This window comes from Pseudorca crassidens, chromosome 19 (assembly GCF_039906515.1).
Source record: "Pseudorca crassidens isolate mPseCra1 chromosome 19, mPseCra1.hap1, whole genome shotgun sequence".
Classification (NCBI taxonomy): Eukaryota; Metazoa; Chordata; class Mammalia; order Artiodactyla; family Delphinidae; genus Pseudorca; species Pseudorca crassidens.
In genome coordinates, this window is record NC_090314.1 from 28,992,116 (window position 1) to 29,019,155 (window position 27,040).

General features: G+C 35.4%; 1 pseudogene; it reads right to left on the reverse strand.

Moving 5' to 3' along the window:
* Positions 1–513: 513 nt before the first annotated feature.
* On the reverse strand, positions 514–2,424 carry LOC137211757 (14-3-3 protein theta pseudogene; annotated as a pseudogene).
* Between the last annotated feature and the right edge of the window lie 24,616 nt (positions 2,425–27,040).

The window sequence follows — 27,040 nt, forward strand, 5'->3', positions numbered from 1 at the left end:
TAGCCCTGGTTTCCATGACAGTTTCCATTTGTGAGTCTCTGTTCCAATAAGCCACGACTCCCTGTATTTGTTTATCCCCTCCAAGCTCAGGGGCAGCAGTTTACTCTATGTCCTTCCTTGTCTTATAGATTTGAGGAGGTTTATTGATTTTTCTGTCTGTTCAGCTTTCTATTTGTTGTTAGAGAAGAGTGGGAACTCATAACTGCTTACATTCTTAATTAAAGGCTATTTTCTTTTAATATCACCCAATTAATACTATGTTCTACTCAGTGTATCATATGAGGAGGCACACGATGACAATTTGTCTCATTATTGGTAATGTTAATTTTTAAAGTGGTGTCTCACAGCTTTCTCTACTGTAAAAATACTATTCTTCCTTTATAATTAATAAGTAGTATTGTGGTGAGATACTTGAGATGATGTAAATATCCTGATTTTCATTATACCTTTGCCTATTGATTTTAGTGTATGTTGACACAATAAATTATTACTCTGGTATTTGCCAAAGGGTGATTTTTTTTTTTTTTTTGGTTTATAAAATGTAATTTTATTTTATGTTACTCTGTTGTTACATAGGGCATAACATTTTCACAAGGCCTTTTTGGGACTACAGTCGATGATTATTAGCAACATACAATAGTGGTCCAACTCTCTAACAATCACTAGACAAACTGGACACCCTCTCACATGTGCACAAATCTGCCTGGAAAAGTACTAAAGTTTTAGACTTGGACTTGTGTATTTTATTTCCCCTTTCTAGTGTATTAAGAAATGACATGCACTTTCATTTGCCAAAAGCAATGCTTGTATTCTGGCAGCAACATGCTACTTCTATTACATAGTAAAGTGAATACCAGAACTACAAAGGCAGGAGGTGTAAGTGAATTTTTATTGGGAAGGTAAGTTGTCAACTTAAACAGCAGTAAATGAAGAATGAATGAGGAAACTCCCTGTTGTCACAGATATGCAAGACCTCCATCATATATGATACAGGAGGCATTTTAATTTGTGACCTCCAGCCTCAGAATGTCAACTGCTTTTCCATTCAATCTAATACTTCTGGTTTCCTACCAAAAAGGAATATATTAAGAGGATGGAAAAGTTGCTTTACTGAAAGAAAACCCCCAAAGAAGAGTTAAGGGAGGGAATGTAGAAATCAGGAAGTTATGCAGAACACTCTTTAAACTGTAATTAACTACATTTTCATATCTTCACAGTAATACAAAACACAGTCACTTGCAGAACTGGTTCAGATTACTTAAATACCAGATACATTTTTAGTCCTCTACATAAGTGTTTGGAAGTTACTTATGTTTATATGAAATGAAGCTATTAATACTTTTCTACAGCAGTAACTGCACACCAGAAAGGCCAAGACAAACACAAATCAAGGAATGGAGTTTTCCCAAAGCTGTGGTGTGAAAAGACTATAAACAGTTGATCCCATACACATGAATGGGTTTCTTTGCTATAGGAAATCCAAATGGAATAAGGAATGGAGATGAGTAAAAAGGTTTCTTGAGGGGAAGAAGGATGACACCCTGTATGCACTTAGTTCTCTGCCTCTCTGCCGCATCACATTCTTCTCCTGCACTGTCTGATGTCCATAATGTTAGGTTGTCTCTAAGCAACTGCATGATGAGGGTGCTGTCTTTGTATGAGTCTTCATTCAGTGTATCAAGTTCTGCAATGGCCTTATCAAAAGCTGTTTTAGCCAGTGTGCAGGCAAGTTCTGGGTTATTAAGGATCTCATAGTAAAATACAGAAAAGTTAAGAGCCAACACCAGGCGGATTGGGTGTGTGGGTTGCATCTCTTTCTTGCTTATATCAAAAGCCTCTTGGTAAGCTCCTTGGGAATTATCTATCGTTTGTTTCCGATCATCACCACAAGCAACTTCAGCAAGGTACCGGAAGTAATCTCCCTTCATCTTCAGATAGAAGATCTTACTCTCTGGATTGTTTGCATTGGCTATTAAATACTTATCCAACAATTCCAGAACCGTGGTGCAGATGGACGGCAGTTCGGACTCCACTTTCTCCCAATAGTCCTTAATCAGCTGCAGCTCCTTGTCAGAGGTGTCGGTCTTCTGCTTGATGCTCGAGATGACCCTCCAGGCGGACCTGCGGCCCCCGCCCACGTTCTTGTAGGCCACCGAGAGCAGGTTGTGCTCCTTGTTGGACAGCTCGGAGCCCTGCTCCGTCACGACCTTCATGCAGGCGGCCATGTCATCGTAGCGCTCAGCCTGCTCGGCCAGCTTGGCCTTCTGGATCAGCTCCGTCTTCTCCATGGGGCCGGGGACAGGACAGCGAGGGTGAGCACTGACCCGGATGCCGAGGAGGAGTGCGGAGGGCCTTCATGTCTCCGCGGCCGCGGCGCAAGTCCCACCACTTTGATCCGCCTTTGGCTTTAGCCGAGGACCCTCCCGTCTCCCCAAAGGGTGATTTTGTATTCCATTCATTCATTCTACATTTAATTGGAATGTTATGTAAGAAATAATTATCCATTTATTTCATTTATGTGTTTATTCTACTATTATTTATATCAATATGGCCTCATGGATATTTGTTTTCTTCTGTGGATTATAATTCAATATTATATTATTTATTTTTTGCCTAATTGTCCCATATTTTGGCATTGAGAGCCCCTTCAAATGACATATGGTACATAGCCTCTTCATTAACAGTAATGAAGAGGAGAAAAAGAGAATACAAAAGACCATTATAGAAAAACAGTGAGAGCCAGAAAAAAAGAACACTTCTGTGGGATCTCCAGGAATGTGTAAAATTAGCTATGTACAGTAGTTCCATTCCCCACCCCCTCAACTGTGGGAGATTTGTTCTAAGTCCCTCCACCATGGTTACCAAAATCCATTGGGCTCAAGTCCCTTATATAAAGCAGCATAGTACAGTTGGCCCCCTCTACTCACAGATTCTGCTTCCTGGGATAGGGAGTGCCAACTGTATAGTGCTTACATCAAAGAAAAGTACTTGATCTGGGAAGAGATGGAGGTGAATAAAAATCATACAAAAATAGCATTATGCAATATTTCCCAATAATCCAAAGATTATATGATGATATAAATAATTGGAGAGAAAAAGATATATTGATGGTGTTCAGAATTATAAAATTTTAAGTTTCTTTATGATTCTTGAGTAAAAATATAATTATCTTTCAATTAATTTCTGGGTATTCAATTGTTTTCTGGGTATATTTCTTTAATCCACCAACTGACTAATACAGGAAGACTTCTTATAGGAACGAAAGCAAATAAAATAAAGTGATCACAATGAATTCTATTATCATTGTAAACCTAGATTATATAAATTAATCTGTTTTCACTATCATTTCATTACTAGCCTTATTGTGATTTTTAATTTTCTTATATTTTAAAAATATCAGTCTAGAATGCATAAATATCAGTCTAATTCAAATTTCCCACTCCCCCATAACCTCCAAGGAGTAATTTGTGAAAGAACCTGAAGACAGCCAGGATTTGGAAGTTAGTAAATTGTTAAGTTTGTCATGTATGAATTTCTCAAACCCTGTTTCTTAAGCTAGAGGGAAAAAACGTATCACATGTGATGTATAAGAATTAGTCAACAGAAAGTGGCTTTTAAAAAATGCAAAGTGCTTGCCTATCCTTACCCAGCACTTCTCCTCCAAGTCCCTACTAAAATTGAGCTAAGAATAATTTGTTACTGATGTGATGTGACTTATCCTTCAGTTGAATTGAGATTAAAAAATATTGAGACTTATAGGTCTAATACTTTATTGATCTCACTTATAGATTCATCAAAAAAAATTCTGAAAATGGTAAGTGCTTTTGCTACTACCTATTTTGATGAAAGTACTTATTGTCCCCAAATCTTATTTTTATATCACTGGTGCATGATCAGGTTTATTTTTATAAGTGGTAAAATAGGTTTGTTTGTTTTTTAAGGGCAAATAACGCAAATATATCTTCAAATAGATGTTTCTGTTCACCAATTATGTCTCCTATTTCCTAGTTTACTTTGGTGTTAGTGACCTATCTCCAGGTCAAAAAACATACTCATGGGTGTATCTGAATTGTTGTCTGCTCAACGTGCTGAAAAAATTAATAAAACAAAGTGATTCTTAAGTTTAGCTTGATAGCTATACTTCAAAAGTTCTATGAATATGGGGAAGGCTGTGCAAATAACTAAACTTAGAATCATGACATCAGGATATCAGTTTAATCTTTGCCATTTTAGAATTGTGTAATCCATCAAGTTTCTTGGTGTATTTAGACCTCATTTTTCTCATCTCTAAACTAAATGTGGAAGGATTAGATAGCCTCTAATATTCCCTTCAGCTCCAGGAAAATACTTTTTTAGTTGAACTATTACTATAACAATTTTCGAAATAAAACTATACAATCTGTGACTTTTATTAATGGTTGAGGCTTAGCTAAGCTTTAAAGTTTCCAAATTGATTTGATTTGATATTTTTGGGAAAACTTTATGTAGAAAATCAAATATAACATATATAGAGACCTAGGAGATAGTTGGAGATTTATAGAGATCATATTCTTAGCACTGCTAACATTATAATTTACAGAATATTACTCCAAATCTACCCACTTCTTAATCCTACATGAGGGCTTATATAATGTTGCTGCACCAAGCACTTAATGCAGTTTCAGAAATCATCTGCATATTTTTTAAAGAAAATATTGTTGGCTTTGAAGTTTTATGTGAAACGCAAGGAAAGTGAAGTAGTCAAATACATTTATAGAAAATATTAAAGTTGAACAAGTACGAATGACAAAGGAAGCTCAAGTGGATATACAATTCAAATTGATTCTGTTTCTTTTCAATCTCACACTCTCTCTCTCCATGGAGATATACCAGGGAAGATGTGACCGTAGAATAGAGAATACATGATTTTGTATGTAATTACACACTGTTTCCATGTGTGTGTGTGTGTGTGTGTGTGTGTGTGTGTGTGTGTCAATAGGGTTTTATAGGTGTTTTGTAAACCCAGTGCCCTCAAACTAGTCAGAAAAGCTAGAAGATGTTCCCAAAGATTCTGTCTTCATTAGTGAGATGTTAGGGGGAATAGAAAACTAAGATTTCAAAGTACTTACTCTATAACTACTATTGTATTAGATTCTCTGAATTATCTCACTTGATAGCCTTAATAAACTTGTTATTTTGGTATTGCTATATCTAAAGTTAGCAAGATGAGTCCAAGAGAGTTTAAAGCATTTTTTTCAGAATTTAAATGGCTAGTGGAATTTGATTTAAAACCTGCACCAATTTGACCTCTGTACCCAGGCTTGAGGAAAGCAATTGAGGGAAAGAATAATCATAAGGCTAAGAGAACTTTTTGCTTCTCTAAAGAAGCAAAAACACAGAAGGCTAATCTGGGAAGTTATAAATTCTGATAAAGGGATTGTGTTGCCTACACAAACAATGATGTGACCAGATTCTCCTTTGTACCATGGCATGTGACCATTGAGTGAAACACTCAATGGAGTTTCCAGGAGTACCTTCTTGTCCTGCCCATGCTTCTCGGACACTGTAGCCTGTTCCTTGCCCTAGTCTTGTGTTTATATCCCTATCTGAGGAATATTACAGAGAAAACAAGGTACAAATGAAGATCAAAAAGATAGCTCAAGTTAATTCAGTCAAATGATGGAAGTACTTTTCAGTTTTTCACTGAACATGTGTGAATATTAAAGGAAAAGATGTGGGCTTTTTAAGGCAAAGCAGTATCTACTTCAGAGATAGCTGCTTCTAAGTGCATTTAATTTGGTGCAATTTTTGCCCCAGTAATCAAGCATTTTCCACTACAGCAGCATTTCTCAATCTCAGTCCTGTCAACATTGTGTTGAGTGGGGTTGTCTATACATTGTAGGATGTTTAGCAGCACCCCTGGCCTCTACTCCCTAGGAGTCAGTATCATCTTCACAGTTGTGACTATCAAAAATATCTCCAGAAATTTCAAAATGTCTCCTGTTTTATTTTAAGTTAATTTTTATTGGAGTCTGGTTGCTTTACAATGTTGTGTTAGCCTCCACTGCACAACAAAATGAATCAGCCACAGTGAGTATAAAAAAGCAGCAAAGACAAAAGTATAATATATTTTGCTTTTGTTTCTTTATGTAACAATGCATTCAGTCTCTATCTTTTGTCTGGTAGTTGTAATAAGGGGTTGATCAGTCAGATTTCTTACTGTTAAGCTGAATCATGACTAGGTGACAATTTAATTAGATCGTTTATTAGTCTCAAGTCCTACCACCAACCTCTTATATTTTTCTGCCTTTGTATTCTTGTTGTATTTGAACTGGGAGAAGTTGGCCATAATTTCCAATATTTTATAGTTCATCTTTGGATTCAACTTCAGCACTGACTTTGAATATAATATCTTGAGAATGTGCAAGATTCTGCTAATTCTCTCTGCTTAACATCTCCTCCACAGCTGAAAACCTTGGGGAGAGGGAATGCTGAAACAATTGATGTGTCCACTCATTTAGGACTCAGATGTCTCTAAATTCTAAATGTATACAGTTGGGTAAAGTTTAGACTATGTCTATCATTTCATTTTCTTATAAATGTCTGAAAACACTACCCCCAAAATGCCACTCAACTTTTTCTTTTTTGCTTTTGTGCTATGGGCAAATTATGAGCTATAAGATACACAGCTTATTTGAGTAGGATAATCATTGAACATATACTGACACACATTTTCCCACTTCCAAAGGCTTGTTTCAGAATTAGTCTTTAAAAGACTAATTATTAAGGGCATTTTAATTTTTTATGTGCAAACTTCTCTATTTTTAATTTTTATTTTATATTGGAGTAGAGGTGATTAACAATGTTTTGTTAGTTTCATGTGTACAACAGTGGTTCCGTTATACATAAACATTTATCTATTGTTATTCAAATTCATTTCCCATTTAAGTTATTACAGAGTATTGAGCAAAGTTCCATGTGCTATATACAGTAGGTCTTGTTGGTTACCTATTTTAAATATAGCAGTGTATACATGTCAATCCCAAACTCCAAGTCTGTCCCTCCTCCCCACCCTTCCCCCTTGATAACCATAAATTTGTTCTCTAAGTCTGTGATGTGTATTCCTGTTTTATAAATAAGTTCATTTTTATCATTATTTGAGACTCTGCATGTAAGCTATATCAAATGATATTTTGTCTTTCTCTGTCTGACTTACTGCACTTGGTATGATAATCTCCAGGTCCACCCATGTTGCTTCAAATGGCATTATTTCATTATTTTTAATGGCTGAATAATATTCCGTTGTAAATATGTACACCATCTTCTTTATCCACTCATCTGTCGGTGGACACTTAGGTTGATTCCATGTTCTTGCTATTGTAAATAGCGCTGCAATGAACGTTGTGGTGCATGTATCCTTTTGAACCATGTTTTTCTCTGAATATATGCCGAGGAGTGGGATTGCTAGATCATATAGTAGCTCTATTTTTAATTTCTTAAGGAACTTCCATACTGTTCTTCACAGTGACTGTACCAACTTACATTGTCACCAACAGTGTAGGAGGGTTCCCTTTTCTCCAGCATTTATTGTATGTAGACTTTTTGATGATGGCCATTCAGACTAGTGTTAGGTGATACCTCATTGTAGTTTCGATTTACATTTCTCTAATAATTAGTGATGTTGAGCATCTTTTCATGTACCTCTTGGTCATCTGTATGTCTTCTTTGGAGACATGTCTATTTAGGATTTCTGTCCACCTTTTTTATCTTTTTTTTTTTTTTTTGTATATTGAACTTCATGAGTTTTTGTAAATTTTGGAGATTAATCCCTTGTCGGGCACATCATTTGCAAATATTTTCTCCCATTCTGTGGGTTGTCTTTTCATTTTGTTTATGGTTTCACTTGCTATAAAAAAGATTTTGAGTTTGATTAGGTCCCATTTGTTTATTTTTGTTTTTATTTCCATTACTCTAGGTGATGGATCGAAAAAGATATTGCTGCAATTTGTGTCAAAGAGTGCTGTGCCTATATTTTCTCTAAGAGTTACATAGTATCTGCTCTTACATTTAGGTCTTCAATCCATTTTGAGTCTCCTTTTGTGTATGGTTAAGAACGTTAAAGAACGTTCTAATTTCATTTTTTTTTTTTTACATGTAGCTCTTCAGTTTTCCCAGCAACACTTATTGAAGGCACTGTCTTATCTCCATTGTATAGCCTTGCCTCCTTTCTCATAGATTAATTGACTATAGGTTTGTGGGTTTATTTCTGGGATTTCTATCCTGTTCCATTGATCTATGTTTCTGTTTTTGTGCCAGAACCATACTGTTTTGATGAAGTCTGAAGCCAGGGAACCTGATTCCTCTAGCTCCATTTTTCTTTCTCAAGATTGCTTTGGGTACTCAGCATCTTTTGTGTCTCCATACAGAGTTTTGGTTCTAATTCTGTGAAAAAATGCCATTGGTAATTTGATAGGGATTGGATTGAATTGAATCTGTAGATTGCCTTGGGTAGTATAGTCATTTTGACAATATTGATTCTTCCAATCCAAGAACATGGTATATCTTTCCATCTATTTGTGTCATCTTTGATTTCTTTCATCAGCATATTAGTTTATAGAGTAGAGATCTTTTGCCTCCTTAGATAGGTTTATTCCTAGGTATTTTATTATTTTTGATGAGGTGGCAAATGAGATTGTTTCTTTAATTTCTCTTTCTGATTTTTCATTTATAGCATGTAGAAATGCAAGAGATTTCTGTGTGTTAATTTTGTCTTGCAACTTTACCAAATTCATTAATGAGCTCTAGTAGTTTTCTGGTAGTATCTTTAACGTTTTCTATGTATATATCATGTCATCTGCAAACAGTGACAGTTTTACTTCTTCTTTTCCAATTTGGATTCCCTTTATTTCCTTTTCTTCTTTGATTGTCATGGCTAGGACTTCCAAAACTATGTTGAATAAAAGTGACAGTGTACATCCTTGTCTTGTTCCTGATTTTAGATGAAATGTTTTCAGCTTTTTTTTTTTTTTTTTTGAGTATGGTGTTAGCTGTAGGTTTGTCAGATATGGCCTTTATTATGTTGAGGTATGTTCCCTGTATGCCCACCTTCTGGAGAGTTTTTATCGTAAAACGATGTTGAATTCTGTCAAAAGGATTTTCTTCACCTATAGAGATGATCATATGGTTTTTATTCTTCAGTTTGTTGATGTAGTGTATCACACTGATTAATTTGTGGATATTGAAAAAATCTTGTATCTCTGAGATAAATCCCACTTGATTATGGTGTATGATTCTTTTAATGTATTGTTGGATTCAGATTGCTAGTATTTTGTTGAGGATTTTTGTGTCTATGTTCATCACTGATATTGACCTGTAATTTTCTTATTTTGTGATATCTTTGGTTTTGGCATCAGGGAGATGGTGGCCTCATAGAATGAGTATAGGAGTTTTCCTTCCTCTGAGATTTTTTGGAATAGTTTCAGAAGGATAGGTGTAACCTGTTCTGTAAATGTTTGATAAAATTAGCCTGTGAAGCCATCTGGTCTTGTACTTCTGTTTATTGGAAGTGTTTTAATCACAGTTTCAATTTCGGTACCTGTAATTGGTCTGTTCATATTTTCTATTTATTCATGGTTCAATCTTGGGAGATTGCACCTTTCTAAGAATTTTTCCATTTCTTCTAGGTTGTCCATTTATTGGCATATAGTTGCTTGTAGTAGTCTCTTATGATCCTTTGTATTTCTGTGGTGTCCATTGTAACTTTTCCTTTTTTCTTTTCTAATTTTATTGATTTGAGTCCTCTCCCTGATTTTGTTGATGAGTCTGGCTAAAGTTTTACCAATTTTGTTTATCTTCTCAAAGAACCAGCTTTTGGTTTCATTGATCTTTGCTATTGTTTCCTTCATCTCTGTTTCATTTATTTCTGCTCTGATATTTATGATTTCTTTATTTCGACTAAGTTTGGGTTTTGTTTGTTTTTCTTTCTCTAGTTGCTTTAGGTGTGAGGTTAGGTTGTTTATTTGAGATATATCTTGTTCTTGAGGTAAGATTGTATTGCTATAAACCTCCTTCTTAGAACTGCTTTTGCTGTGTCCTATAGGTTTTGGATTGATGTGTTTTGTTGTCATTTGTCTCTAGGTATTTTTTGATTTCTTCTTTGATTTATTCAGTGATCCATTGGTTATTTAGTAACAAATATTTTAAGCCTACATGTGTTTGTGTTTTTTAGTTTTTTTCCTGTATTTGATTTCTAATCTCATAGCATTGTGGTCAGAAAAGATGCTTGATGAGATATAAATTTTCTTAAATTTATTTAGGCATGATTTATGACCAAACATTTGATCTATCCTGGAGAGTGTTCCATGTGCACTTGTTAAGAAATTGTGTTCTGCTGCTTTCAGACAGAATGTTCTATAAATATCAATTAAGTCTTTCTGGTGTAATGTGTCATTTAAGGTGTGTGTTTCCTTACTAATTTTCTGTCTGGGTGATCTGTCCATTAGTGTAAGTGGGGTGTTAAAGCCCCCCACTATTATTGTATTACTGTCAATTTACCTTCTTATGACTCTTAGCATTTGCCTTATATATTGATGTGCCCCTATGATGGGTACATAGATATTTACCATTGTTATGTCTTCTGCTTGGATTGATCCCTTGATCATTATGTAGTGCCCTTCTTTGTCTCTTGTAATAGTCTTTATATTGAAGTCTATTTTGTCTGATAAATGTATTGCTACTCCAGCTTTCTTCTGATTTCCTTTTGCATGGAATACCATTTTCCATCCCTTCACTTTCAATCTGTTTGATTCTCTAGATCTGAACTGGGTCTCTTGTAGACAGCATATATACAGGTCTTTTTTTTTGTATCAATTCAGCCAGTGTATGTCTTCTGGTTGGAGCTTGTAATCCATTTACATTTAAGGTAATTATAAACATATATGTTCTTATTACTATTTTGTTAATTGTTTTGCATTTGTTTTTGTAGCTGTTTTTCCTTCCCTTCCTCTTTGTACTGTTGTCTTGTGATTTGATAACTAACTTTAGTGTTGTGTTTAGATTCCTTTTTCTTTTTTATGTGTGTATCTATTGTAGATTTTTGGTTTGTGGATACCATGTTTTGATATAACAGTCTTTGTATAAGCAAGATTTTTTAAAGTTCCTTGCCTTTTTATTTCAAATGCATTTCTAATAGCCTGCATTTGTGCTCTCCTCTTCTCACAATTGCTGGTTTTGGTATCATATTTTTGTGCAGATTATTTCCTAACTTTATTATATATTTGCCTTTACCAGTGAGCTTTTCCATTCATAATTTTTTTTTTGTTTGTTTCTAGTTGTGACCCTTTTTTTCCTGCCTAGAGAAATTCTTTTAGCCTTTGTTACAAAGATGGTCTGGTGGTGCTGAATTCTTTTAGCTTTTGTTTGTCTGTAAAACTTTTGATTTCTCCATTGAATCTGAATGAAAGCCTTGCTGGGTGGTGTAGTCTTCATTGTAGGTTCTTCCCTTTCATTACTTTAAATATATCATACTACTCCCTTCTGGCCTGCAGAGTTTCTGCTGAAAAATCAGATGATGAACTTATGGGAGTTCCCTTGTCCCCTTGTATGTTATTTGTTGATTTTCCCTTGTTGCTTTTAATATTATTTCCTTTGTCTTTAGTTTTTGCCAATTTGATTATTATGTGTCTCAGCATGTTCTTCCTTGGTTTATCCTTCTTGGGACTCTCTGTGCTTCCTGGGCTTAGATGACTGTTTCCTTTGCCATGTTAGGGAAATTTTCATCATCTCTTGAAATATTTTCTCAGGTCCTTTTCTTTCTCTTCTCCTTCTGGTACCCCTAATTAGCACTCACCAGAGCCACTGCTTCCAGTGTTCCTGTCCCCACAATGAGTCACAGCCACCCCCTGCCTCTGCAGGGGACCCTCCAACACTAGCAGGCAAGTCCGACCCAGTCTCTTATGAGGTCACTGCTTTTTTCCCCATGTCCTGTTGTGCATGAGACCTTATTTGTGCCCTCCAGAAGTGGAGTTTCTGATTCTCCCTGTCCTGTAGAATACCTGCAGTCAAACCCCACTGGCCTTCAAAGCCAGACTCCCTGGGAAGCTCCTCCTCCTATTGCCAGACCCCCAGACTGTGGAGCCCAACGTGGGGCTCAGAAGTTTTGCTCCTGTGAGAGAACTTCTGTGGTATAATCATTTTCCAATTTGCAGGTCGCCGACACAGCATGTATGGGATTTGATTTTATCACAGTTGTGCTCCTCCTACAATCTCACTGTGGCTTCTCTTTTGTCTTTGGAAGTAGGGTATCTTTTCTGGTAGGTCCCTGCATTTTTCTGTTGGTGGTTGTTTAGCAGTTAGTTGTGATTTTAGTGTTTCTGTAAGAATGGGTGAGCTCACATCCTTCTACTCCACCATCTTGCCTCCTTCTCCTAATTTATTTGTATTTGTCTGAGTGGACTCTGATGTCCAAAAAGCAGACACACCAGGTATGAGTAAATCATATACCAGTTATAGTGCTGCCTCCCACTGATTCCCAGACCCAATGGGCAAAATAATCAAAGGTTCTTGGACTTAGGCAAGCCACTTCTCCTAGCAGGCCATATTGTCCATTATGTCAAGGGAGTTGAGGGTGAGGAACACATCAAAATCTGGTTGTCTCCAAGAAGCATTAAGTCTAAATTCTTTTAGACCAAGGGAAATCAACTCAGTCAGTGGATTCTAGCAGACAAAATGCCAGATTGTTTATCCTATTATTCCAGGTTAATATTGAAAAAGCACTAGAGGCTTCTCACTTATGACCTTCAGTGATCTTATTTGCAATCAAACAGGTGTTCATGGGTCACACCAACTAACTGAAATTAATCCATTAATTCTGTAAAATAAAATCACTAGAGCTAATTATAATTTAAATATAGTATTTTCCTCTAAATTCAAATTATTTCATAATATGAAAGTGCTATGATATTGTTTATTATTTAAGGTTTAGAGGCATAAGCACAACTTTGAAATGGTTTGGTGATCAAAGAGAAGTTCTGCCATATGGTAGTTTTTGCTTCAAGGGCCCTTGTTGCTACAAAGTTGATAATATCAAAGGTTCTTCAATACAGATTCCTAAAAGGATGTCAACAGCAACATCAGCCCACTTCTCCCTTATTACATGTTCCCTGCCATAATGTCAGGATATTTGAGTCAGAGCTTTTTGTTGGGGAGAATGTGTGTTGACAGTTATTGATTCATAAGTCAGTATGATTGTTGCTTTACAGAACATTTCCATTTTCATGCCAGGCACTGTGCTAGGGACACATTATATATAAAAAAAAATACCTTAGATACCATTCCTCATTTGTAGTAAAAATATGAAATTACTCATGCTCAATTTCAAGTTGATGTATGCAATATGTGTGTATTTGAGGTTGTTCACAAGTGTGAACTTACATAGACTTAAAAACAAACAAAACATAAAATCCTAGAAGAAAAGTTAATTACTAAATCCAGAAATCAAACTTCAGTTTTTACCTAATTTTTCTCCCTTAGTTATTAGGTGTGTTTTTACTCTAACACATATTTGATTTTCAAGAGGTCTTCTTTTAATTAAACATTTTTATTTTGAGATAATTTTAGATTTATATACAGTTGTAAGAAATAATACACATCTCATGTACCTGTAATCAAATTTTACCACCATACAAAACTATAGTAGAATATCATAACAAGGATACTGGCTTTGACACAGTCAGTATGGGGAACATTTTCATCACTACAAGGATCCCACAAGTTGCTCTTCTATAGCTACAATCACTTCCCTCTCACCCACTCCCTCACTAACACCTGGCAGGTAACAATCTCTTCACTTTTATTGTTTTGTCATTTCAAGTATGTTATATACATGAAATCATACAGTATATAACATTTTGGAACTGGATTTTTCACTTTGCACAGTTTTCTGGAGATTCACAGTTCATATCTTTTTATTGATGAATAGTGTTCTATGGTATGGGTGCATCATAGATTGCTTTTTCCAGGTTTATTGAGATATAATTGATAGACAACATTGTGTAAGTCTATGATGTACAGCATGATGATTTAATACAGGTATACATTGAGAAGTGATTATCACAGTAAGGGTAGTTACATTCTTCACCTCGTATATTTACCATTAATTGTTGTTGCTGTTGTCATTATGATGAAAACATTTAAAATCTACTTTTCTGCAACTTTTAAGTATACAATACAACATTATTAACTATAGTCACCATATTATACATAAGATACCCAGAATTATTTCTTTTATAATTGGAAGTTTATAGCCTCTGACCCACAGCTCCATTATCTCCCCGGCTCCAGCCCAGACCCTGGCAACAATGATTTTACCCTTTGATTCTATGAGTTCAGCTTTTTTTGATTCTACATGTAAGTGAGATCATACAGTTTTTGTTTTTCTCTGTCCGACTTATTTCACTGAGCATAAGGTCCTCAAGTGGCATCCATGTTGTTGTAAATGACAAAATTTCCATCTTTTTCTATGGCTGAAAAATATTCTTCTGTGTGTGTCTGTGTATGTCCATGTTCTCCACATTCTTTTTTATCCATTCATCAGTTGATAGACATTTAAGTTGTTTCCATCTCTTAGCTTTTGTGAATAATGCTGCAATGAACATGGGAGTGCAGATATATCTATGAGATCCTAATTTCATTTCCTTTGGATAAATACCTAGAAATGGGATTGCTGTATCATATAGTATTTATATGTTTAATTTTTTGTATGATGTCTATACTATTTTCCATAGTGTCTTTACCAATATATGTTCCCACCAAGGTTCTCCTTTTCTCATATTCTCATCAGTATTTGATATCTCTTGTCTTTTTGATAACAGTCATTCTACCAGATGTGGGGTGATAGCTCAGTGTGATTTTGATTTACATTTTCCTGATGATTAGTGATAAACATCTTCATGTACTATTTGATCATTGTATGCCTTCTTTGGGGAAATGGTAATTTCACATTACTAATGATGTTGATATTGAACATTTTTTCACATGATTATTTGCCATGTGGATATCCTCTTACATAAAATATCTTCATGTGTTCTTCCCATTTTCTAATTTGAATTTGCTTTTGTCTTTTTTGTTGACATTGTAGTTTTGTTCTATTTTGTTTAGTTTTTAATATCCTAGATGCTAGGTAGATGCAGCTTTGAAATACTTTTTTCCCTGAAAATAGTTTGGCTTTTCATATACTTAGTGGGATATTTTGCAGATTAAAAGTTTGTAATTTGTTGAAGTACAATTTATTAAATTTTCTTATATATATTGCAAATTTGGTGTCAAATCTAAGAAATACTTGCCTAGCCTAGAACACAAATATTGTCTATGTTTTTTTCAAAGGATTCATAGTTTTAAGTTATAAATTTAAGTTGCAATCCATATTTATTTAATATTATAAAACATGGGACTAAGACAAGTTTTTTTTTCCCTCTACAGATATCCAATTAATTTTCCACCTTTGTCAAAAATCAAGCATATTTGTGTGTATCTATTTCTTAGTTCTGTCTTCAGTTCCATTGATTTATATGCCTATCCTTCCTCCAATGAAACAGTTTTGATTTTTATAGCTATACAATAAAGCTTCAAATAGCATAGACTAATTCTTCTCACATTATTATTTTTTCTCAAAATTTATTTTAGCTATTCTATTTCATTCCCTGTTCCATATAAGTGTTAGAGTATCTACAACAAATCATGTTGCAATTTTAATATTAATTGCATTAAACCTGCATATCAATCTTTACCATATGCAGTTTTCCAATTCATAAGCATGAAATATATCTCAATTTGTTTAGATCATCTTTGTTTACCTTTATCAAGGTTAGGCAGTTTCAGAATCCAAATACTACACATATTTTGTTTGATTCATATCTAAGTTTTCTTTATTTTTTTCAGGCAATTGTAAATACATTGCATTTTTAATTTTGTTATCCATATCTTCACTGATTCTACATAGAAATAAGAATGATTTCTGTATGTTTATCTTGTATCCTGTCAACTTGCTAAAATAACTTTTTAGTTTTAAGATTTTTTTTTAAATAGCTTGGAATTTTCTATGTAGACAATCATGTCATCTGCAAAAATTGAGAATTTTCCCCTTTGTATCTGACTTGTATGATCCTCATTTCCTTTTCTTAACTTACAACACTGTTTACAAATACTAGCACTATATTGAGTAATAAAAATTTAGAGTAGACAAATTTACATTATTTATGAGTCTCACTGGGTAAGCATTCAGTCTTAGATTATTAAGAATAATAACATTTGTAGGTGTTTTGTTTGTTATTTTTGTTGCTTTGTAGATGCTCTATATCAAATTGAGGAAGTTTCCTTTGTTACTGTATTTCTGAGAATTTTTATCATGAATGGATGCTGAGTTTTGTCAAATGTCTTGTGTATGGATTGATGTGATCATGTGTTTTTTCTCTTTAGCCTGTTAATATGGTGGATCACTTTGATCGATATTGGGTGAATTATAGTAGAGTGTGCTTTTTAATGAATTGTAAAAATTGGCAACTTGAGTGGTTATATCTATGTGTATAGATTTGTTTCTACTATTCCCTAATTATCTTTTTTTTTTAATGTCTATGGGACCTATAGTGATATCCCCTATTTCATCCCTGATATTGGTAAATTGTGTTTTCTTTCTATTTTTCTTTATCAATTTTTTGTGTGTGTGTCAGTTTTCAAAGAAACATCTCTTTGTTTCATTAGCTTTTTTTCTACAGTTTTGCCTTTCAATTTTATTGATTTATGTTCTTATCTTTATTGTCCCCCTCCTTCTGCTTCATTTGGGTTTATTTTGCTTTTTGTATACAGTTTTGGTCATTGTTCTAGGTATTATATAATGTATGTATAACCTACCACAGCCTAGTGATCTTATCATTTTATATGTTTGAGTGTAGTTTAGAAATTTTATCTCTCTTTCATTATTTATCTTCTCTTATTTGTAACATTAATGAATTAAACATTTTTTTCCATATATTTAGATACACATCAGACATTCAACGTTTTCTTCAAATTTCAAACATAAGTTAGAAATTCAAGAAGAGAAGGAAAGTCTGCTGTGTTTACCTATATTTTTGTTTTTTTGTTTACCTATATTTTTGCTTGCTTGCTTTCATTGTGATATCCCTAATTTTATGCTGACCATGATCACCTAGCTGATATAGAAGGGCATCCAAAAAGAGGCAGAAATTCTTATGTAAACAACTATGCCAGGAGGAACCTAAAGGAAAATGCAATTCAAATTTACCAATTGTTTTTCTATGTAGAAAAAGTGGTTGGAATCCTGACTTGAGCTTGAACAATCAGTTGCACATTCAATAAAGTCTGGGTTTGGAATTAAGTGTATGAGTTTATTTCATTTACATCATTCTATCATTTATATGGCAGATTCTGTTACTACATTAAAATTCCAGTTAACTGTCACATTTCAAAAAGAGTGTTTTAAAGTTATGTTTAGTGAAGTGGATTATGTCAGAGCTATATCATTTCTTTTTTTAAACATAATACTCCCAAGAGAACTTGTTAGGATTTATTTCCACAGTGTAAAATGTGCATTCTAAAATATGTCATTTCAATATACAGTGAGGGATTTTCATTCTCACATTCATACCTCTGTAAAAATCTTAAATAAACTTAGGAAGTTGGAAAACACTTTTTTAAAAAAAAATTAGGATGCTTAATTGGATGCCAATCTCTTAAATTCCTTGAATCTTTAGCTTCTTAATAAAAAATTGTGCAACATAATTTGGAAAGAAAAACTATGCACACATTATCCTACTTATAAATAATAATAGTGGATACCAAAGAAATTAATTCATATAATTTATAATTTATTCATATAAATTGGTACTTTACATATACCAATTAAGATATCTATCCATCTCAGTGAGTTTAATGCTTATATATTATAAAGCATTTTTCTCAAAAAAATAAAGCATATTTTTCACTTATTGGTATATGTACCTCCAGTAATGTCATTTGTTAACGTAACTATTGGTAGAAAATCTTGCCCTTTAAAATATAGTGATAATTATCTGTAATTAACAGTATATATATTTTGTTGGCAATTTGTATTATGATATTATTTCAACCTTATGGCAAAATATCAGAAATAGTATACAAGGAACTTTCATATATAGTCTTTACCCAGCTTCACTATTTGTTTAAACTTTTCCCCATTTGCTTTATAATTATTTTTATAAATATGTGTATGAAATTTATTATGAGCATTTTGAGAGTAGATTGGAGATACAGTGCCCCTTTATTCCAAAATACATTAGCAAGAATTTCCTATATAACCAAAGTACTGTTAATAAAACATGGAAATTTTATGTGGATACAATACTATTTAATCTATATTCCATATTGAATTTTTTCAGTTGTCCCAGTAATATTCTTGGCAGTATGCTGTAAAGATAAATATCTTTTCTCCAATTATTTATTGATTTGTTCATTTATATCAGTATGAATTTATGTTCTTATTTTATTGAATCAGTTACAACTTGTTACTATCCTCATTTATTTTGAAGCTGAAATTTTCCTAGAGTTGGCCCACTGGGGACTCTTTTAAGCTGACTGCTATGATCTTACAATATGACTTTCATTCTTTGAGTCTTCCTTAACTTCTCTTGCCACAAGGTGTTCCAACATTTTCTTTTCTTTTTTTTTTTCTTTTAACATCTTTATTGGGGTATAATTGCTTTACAATGGTGTGTTAGTTTCTGCTTTATAACAAAGTGAATCAGTTGTACATATACATATGTTCCCATATCTCTTCCCTCTTGCGTCTCCCTCCTTCCCACCCTCCCTATCCCACCCCTCCAGGCTGTCACAAAGCACCGAGCCAATATCCCTGTGCCATGCGGCTGCTTCCCACTAGCTATCTACCTTACTACGTTTGTTAGTGTGTATATGTCCATGACTCTCTCTCGCCCCGTCACAGCTCACCCTTCCCCCTCCCCATAACCTCAAGTCCGTTCTCTAGGAGGTCTGCGTCTTTATTCCTGCCTTACCCCTAGGTTCTTCATGACATTTTTTTTTCTTAAATTCCATATATATGTGTTAGCATACGGTATTTGTCTTTTTCTTTCTGACTTACTTCACTGTGTATGACAGACTCTAGGTCTATCCACCTCATTACAAATAGCTCAATTTCGTTGCTTTTTATGGCTGAGTAATATTCCATTGTATATATGTGCCACATCTTCTTTATCCATTCATCCGATGATGGGCACTTAGGTTGTTTCCATCTCCGGGCTATTGTAAATAGAGCTGCAATGAACATTTTGGTACATGACTCTTTTTGAATTTCGGTTTTCTCAGGGTATATGCCCAGTAGTGGGATTGCTGGGTCATATGGTAGTTCTATTTGTAGTTTTTTAAGGAACCTCCATACTGTTCTCCATAGTGGCTGAACCAATTCACATTCCCACCAGCAGTGCAAGAGTGTTCCCTTTTCTCCACACCCTCTCCAGCATTTATTGTTTCTAGATTTTTTGATGATGGCCATTCTGACTGGTGTGAGATGATATCTCATTGTAGTTATGATTTGCATTTCTCTAATGATTAATGATGTTGAGCATTCTTTCATGTGTTTGTTGGCAGTCTGTATATCTTCTTTGGAGAAATGTCTATTTAGGTCTTCTGCCCATTTTTGGATTGGGTTGTTTGTTTTTTTGTTATTGAGCTGCATGAGCTGCTTGTAAATTTTGGAGATTAATCCTTTGTTGGTTGCTTCATTTGCAAATATTTTCTCCCATTCTGAGGGTTGTCTTTTGGTCTTGTTTATGGTTTCCTTTGCTGTGCAAAAGCTTTGAAGTTTCATTAGGTCCCATTTGTTTATTTTTGTTTTTATTTCCATTACTCTAGGAGGTGGGTCAGAAAGGATCTTGCTGTGATTTGTGTCATAGAGTGTTCTGCCTATGTTTTCCTCTAAGAGTTTGATAGTTTCTGGCCTTATATTTAGGTCTTTAATCCATTTTGAGCTTATTTTTGTGTATGGTGTTAGGGAGTGATCTAATCTCATACTTTTACATGTACCTGTCCAGTTTTCCCAGCACCACTTATTGAAGAGGCTGTCCTTTCTCCACTGTACATTTCTGCCACCTTTATCAAAGATAAGGTGTCCATATGTGCATGGGTTTATCTCTGGGCTTTCTATCCTGTTCCATTGATCTATCTTTCTGTTTTTGTGCCAGTACCATACCATCTTGATAACTGTAGCTTTGTAGTATAGTCTGAAGTCAGGGAGCCTGATTCCTCCAGTTCCTTTTTTCGTTCTCAAGATTGCTTTGGCTATTCGGGGTCTTTTGTGTTTCCATAAAAATTGTGAAATTTTTTGTTCTAGTTCTGTGAAAAATGCCAATGGTAGTTTGATAGGGATTGCATTGAATCTATAGATTGCTTTAGGTAATAGAGTCATTTTCACAATGTTGATTCTTCCAATCCAAGAACGTGGTATATCTCTCCATCTGTTTGTGTCTTCTTAGATTTTTTTCATCAGTGTCTTATAGTTTTCTGAGTACAGGTCTTTTACATCCCTAGGTAGGTTTATTCCTAAGTATTTTATTCTTTTTTTGCAGTGGTGAATGTGATTGTTTCATTGATTTCTCTTTCTGACCTTTTGTTGTTAGTGTATAGGAATGCAACACATTTCTGAGCATTAATTTTGTATCCTGAACTTTACTAAATTCATTGATTAGCTCTAGTAATTTTCTGGTAGTATCTTTAGGATTCCCTATGTATAGTATCATGTCATCTGCAAACAGTAACAGTTTCACTTCTTTTCCAATTTGTATTCCTTTAATTTCATTTTCCTTTCTGATTGCTGCAGCTAAAACTTTCAAAACTGTGTTGAATAAAAGTGGCGGGAGTGTACATCCTTGTCTTGATCCTGATCTTAGAGGAAATGCTTATTAGAATTTCACCATTGAGAATTATATTGTCTGTGGGTTTGTCATATATGGCCTTTATTATGTTGAGCTAGGTTCCCTCTATGCCCACTTTTGGAGAGTTTTTATTATAAAAGTGTGTTGAATTTTGCCAAAAAATTTTCTACATGTATTGAGATTATCATATGTCTTTTATCTTTCAGTTTATTAATATGGTGTATTGCATTGATTGATTTGCATATATTGAAGAATCCTTGCATTCCTGGGATAAACCCCACTTGATCATTGTGTATGATCCTTTTAATGTGCTGTTGGATTCTGTTTGCTAGTATTTTGTTGAGAATTCTTGTATCTATGTTCCCCAGTGATATTGGCCTGTAGTTTTGTTTTTTTGTGAAACCTTTGTCTGGTTTTGGTATCCGGGTGATGGTGGCCTTGTAGAAAGATTTTTGGAGTGTTCCTCCCCCTGTTATATTTTGGAAGAGTTTGAGAAGGATAGGTGTTAGCTCTTCTCTAAATGTTTGATAGAATTCACCTGTGAAGCCATCTGGTCCTGGGCTTTGTTTTTTGGAATATTTTTAATCACAGTGTCAATTTCAGTGCTTGTGACTGGTCTATTCACATTTCCTGTTTCTTCCTGGTTCAGTCTTGGAAGGTTGGACTATTTTAAGAATTTGTCCATTTATACCAGACTGTCCATTTTCTTGGCATATAGTTTTTTGTAGTAGTCTCTCATAATCCTTTGTATGTCTGCAGTGTCAGTTGTTACTTCTCCTTTTTCATTTCTAATTCTTTTGATTTGAGTCTTCTCCATTTTCTCCTGATGAGTCTGGATAATGGTTTATCAGGTTTTTTTTTTAATCTTCTCAAAGAGGATGCTTTTAGTTTTATTGATCTTTGCTATTGTTTCCTTCATTTATTTCTGATCTGATTTTTATGATTTCTCTTCTTCTGCTAACTTTGGGTTGTTTTTTTTCTTCTGTCTCTAATTGCTTTAGGTATAAAGTTAGGTCATTTATTTGATATTTTTCTTGATTCTTGAGGTAGGATTGTATTGCTATAAACTTCCCTCTTCAAACTGCTTTTGCTGTATCCCATAGGTTTTAGGTCATCGTGTTTTCATTGTAATTTTTTTTCTAGGTATTTTTTGATTTCTTCAGTGATCTCTTGGTTATTTAATAGTGTATTGTTTAGCCTCCATGTGTTGGTATTTTTTACAGTTTTTTTTCCCTGTAATTGATATCTAGTCTCATAACACTCTGGTCAGAAAAGATATTTGATATGATTTCAATTTGCTTAAATTTACCAAGGTTTGATCTGTGACACAAGATATGATCTCTCCTGGAGAATGTTCTGTGTGCACTTGAAAAGACAATATATTCTGTTGTGTTTGGATGTAATGTCCTGTAAGTATCAATTAAGTCCATCTGGTCTAATATGCCATTTAAATCTTGTGTTTCCTTTTTTATTTTCTGTTTGGATGATCTGTCCATTGGTGTAAGTAGGGTATTAAAGTCTCCTACTATTATTGTGTTACTGTCAATTTCCCCTTTTAGGGCTGTTAGCATTTGCCTTATGAATTAAGGTGCTCCCATGTTGGATGCATAAATATTTACGATTGTTAAGTCTTCTTGAATTGATCCCTTGATCATTATGTAGTGTCCTTTTTTGTCTCTTGTAATAGTCTTTATTTTAAAGTCTATTTTGACTGATATGCATATTGCTACTCCAGCTTTATTTTGATTTCCATTTGTACAGAATGTCTTTTTTCCATCCCCTCACTTTCAGTCTATGTGTCCTTGGGTCTGAAGTGGGTCTCTTGTAGACAGCATATATATATATATAGGTCTTGTTTCTGGATCCATTCAGCCAGTCTATACCTTTTGGTGGGAGTATTTAATACATTTGTATTTAAGCTAATTATCAATATGTATTTCCTATTACCATTTTCTTAATTGTTTTGGGTCTGTTTTTGTAAGTCTTTTTTTTTCTCTTCTGTTTCCCACCTAGAGAGCTTCCCTTAGCATTTGTTGTAAAGCTGGTTTTGTTGTGCTGAATTATCTTAATTTTTACTTGTGTGTAAAGGCTTTAATTGCTCTATCAAATATGAATGAAATATTTGCTGGGTAGAGAAATCTTGGTTGCAGTTTTTTTCCCTTTCATCACTTTAAATATGTCCTGCCACTCCCTTCTAACTTGCAGAGTTTCAGCTGAAAGATCAACTGGTAACCTTATGAGGATTGCCCTGTATATTATTGGTTGCTTTCCCCTTGCTGCCTTTAATATTTTTTCTTTGTATTTAATTTTTGATAGTTTGATCAATATTTGTCTTGGCATGTTTCTTCTTGTGTTTATCCTGTGTGGTAGTCTTTTCTTCTTGAACTTGATTGACTATTTCCTTTCCCACATTATGGAAGTTTTCAAGTATCATCTCTTCAAATATTTTCTCACACCCTTTCTTTTTCTCTTCTTCTTCTTGAACCCTTATAATTGAATGTTGATGCATTTAATGTTGTCCCAGAGGTCTCTGAGACTGTCCTCAATTGTTTTCATTCTTTTTTTCTGTATTCTGCTCTGAAGCAATTATTTCCACTGTTTTATCTTCCAGGTCACTCATCCATTCTCCTGCCTAAGTTATTCTGCTATTGATTCCTTCTAGAGTATTTTTAATTTCATTTATTGTGTTGTTCATCATTTTGCTCTTTAGTTCTTCTAGGTCCTTGTTAAATGTTTCTTGTATTTTCTCCATTCTATTTGTGAGAATTTGGATCATGTTTACTATTATTACTCTGAATTCTTTCTCAGATAGACTGCCTATTTCTTCTTCATTTGTTTGTTCTGGTGAGTTTTTACCTTGCTCCTTTATCTGTTGTATATTTCTCTGTCTTCTCATTTTATTGAACTTACAGTGTTAGGGGTCTCCTTTTTGCAGCCTGCACGTTCATATTTCCTCTTGTTTCTTGTGTCTGCTCCCAGTGGTTGAGGTTTGTTCAGTGTCTTATGTAGGCTTCCTGGAGGGTGGGACCAATGCCTGTGTTCTGGGGGCAGCTGGATATTGTCCCTCTGGTGGGTATGATGATGTCCGTTGGTGGGTTTTGGTGTGTCCATGTACTTACTATGACTTAGGCAACTTGTCTGTTAATGGGTGTGGTTGTGTTCCTGTCTTGCTAGTTGTTTGGCATGGGACGTACACCAGTGGAGCTTGTTGGCCGTTGGGTGTAGCTGGGTCTTAGTGTTGAGATGGAGATCTCTGGGAGAGCTCTCACTGATTAATATTACATGGGGATGGGAGGTCTCTGGTGGTCCAATATCCTGGACTCAGCTTTCCCACCTCAGATGCTCAGACCCAGCACCCATCCAGAGCACCAAGACCCTGACAGATACATGGCATGAGCAAAAAGGAAGAAAAAAAAAAAGAAAGAAAAAGAATAAAAACAAATGACAAAAAAACCCGGACAGAACCCCAAAACAAATGGTAAAAGCAAAACTAAACAGACAAAAGCACACAAAGAAACATATACACACACTCACAAAGAAGAGGAAAAAGAAAGTAAGAGAGCAACCAATCCAATAAACAAACTCACAAATGAAAACAAACACTAAAAACTAAACTAAGGTCTTCTACCAGCATTCAGAAGACATTCACAGCATTTCATGTGTTTGTCAACAAACACATGAAAGAATGCTCAACATCACTGATCATTAGAGAAATGCAAATCAAATCTACAATGAGGTATCATCTCACCCCAGTCAGAATGGACATGATCAAAAATCTACAAACAATTAATGTTGGGGAGGGTGTGGAGAAAAAGGAACCCTCTTGCACTGCTGGTGGGAATGTAAACTGATACAGCCACCATGGAGAACAGTATGGAGGTTCCTTAAAAAATTAAAAATAGACCTACCATATGACCCAGCAGTCCCACTGCTGGGCATATACCCTGAGAAAACCATAATTTAAAAAGAGTCATGTACCACAATGTTTATTGCAGCTCTATTTACAATAGCCAGGACATGGAAGCAACTTAAGTGTCCATCAACAGATGAATGGATAAAGAAGATGTGGCCCATATATACAATGGAATATTACCCAGCCATAAAAAGAAATAAAAATGAGTTATTGGCAGTGAGGTGGATGGACCTGGAGTCTGTCATACAGAGTGAAGTAAGTCAGAAAGAGAAAACCAAATACCATATGCTAACACATATATATGGAATCTAAAAAAAAAAAAAAGGTTCTGAAGAACCTAGGGACAGGACAGGAATAAACATGCAGATATAGAGAATGGACTTGAGGACATGGGGAGGGGGAAGGGTAAGCTGGGATGAAGTGAGAGAGTGGCATGGACTGATATACTCTACCAAATGTAAAATAGAAAGCTAGTGGAAGCAGCCACACAGCACAGGGAGATCAGCTCAGTGCTTTGTGACCACCTAGAGGAGTGGGATAGGGAGGGTGGGAGGAAGACACAAGAAGGAGGAGATATAGGGATATATGTTTATGTATAGCTGGTTCACTTTGTTATAAAGCAGAAACTAACAACAAAACAAAACAAAACAAAACACTAAACTAAGATAAACATAAAACCAAAAACAAATCAAATGCAAAAAGCAAACCCCAAGTCTACCGTGGCCTTCAAATTCCACTGCCTCAATTTTGGGAACACTCGTTGTCTATTCAGGTATTCCATAGATGTAAGGTTTATCAAGCTGGTTGCAGGTATTTAATCCACTGCTTCTGAGGCTGCATAGAGAGGTTTCCCTTTGTCTTGTTTGTTCACACAGCTCCTGGGGTTCAGCTTTGGTTTTGGCCCAACCTCTGAGTGTAGGCTGCCCTCAGGCATCTCTTCCCTGCCCTGACCTGAGGGGGTAAAAGCAGCTGCTGTTTAGGGCTCTCTTGTTCACTCTGGCTAGGGAGAGGGAGGGGTACGGTAGTCATAATTGGGATGCTGAGAGTGCCTGTGGCAGCAGAGGCCAACATGTAGTTGCAACAGCCTGAGGTGTGCTGTGGGTTCTCCAGGGGAAATTGGCCCTGGGTCACGGGTCCTTGGTAGTGGCCTGCTACACAGGCTCCTGGGAGGGTGTGGTTAGTAACCTGTGTTTGCACACATGACTCTTTGTGTCAGTGGAAGCAGTGGTAGCAGTCTGTGCCCACCTCTGCAGTCCGAAATGATAGCCGTGGCTCACCCCCATCTCTGGAGCTTGCGTAGGCAGTGCTCTGCTGTCTGTGGGCACAGGAAGCAGGAAGCCCTTTTCCTCCAGCACCCCAAAACAATGGTCTCTTGCCTCTCCCCAAGTCCAGACTTTTTCCCAACCTCCCTCCCAGCTAGCTGTGGCATACTTGCCCCTTCAGGCTGTCTTCACACAACCAACCCCAGTCCTCTCCCTGTGGTCTGACTGAAGCCTGAGCTTCAGCTCCCAGTCTCCACCTGCCCCAGTGGGTGAGCAGATAAGCATCTCAGGCTTGTGAGTGCTGCTTAGCACTGATCCTCTGTGTGGGAATCTCTCCACTTTGCCCTCTGCACCCCTGTTGCTCTGCTCTCTTCAGTGACTCTGAAGCACCCCACCCCCCATCCCCACCAGTGAGGGGGCTTCCTAGTGTGTGGAAACTTTTCCTCCTTCACAGCTCCCTCCCAGAAGTGTAGGACCCATCCCTATTCCTTTGCCTCTTCTTTTTTTCTCTTTTTTCTTTTGCCTTACCCAGGTATGTGGGAATTTTCTTGCCTTTTTGGAAGTCTGAGGTCTTCTGCCAGCATTCAGTAGGTTTTCTGTAGGAGTAGTTCCACATATAGATGCATTTTTGATATATTTGTGGGGAGGAAGGTGATCTCCACATCTTACTCCTTCTCCATCTTGACTGTCTCCTCAAGGTTTTCCTTTTATCTTTTGTTTTCAGAAGTTTGACTATGATTTACCTAGGTAGTTTTGGTTGTTGTTTCTACACTATTTTTCTTGGAGTTTACAGAGATTGTTAGGACTATGTTCATTTTTAAAACAAATTTGGTAAATTTTATATGATTATTTCTTTAAATAGTTTTATGCCCCACTCCTTTGTCTTCTAGGAGTTCAAATACAAATTTTATAGATTTACAGTTACTGAAGCTCTGCTATGTTTACCTTTT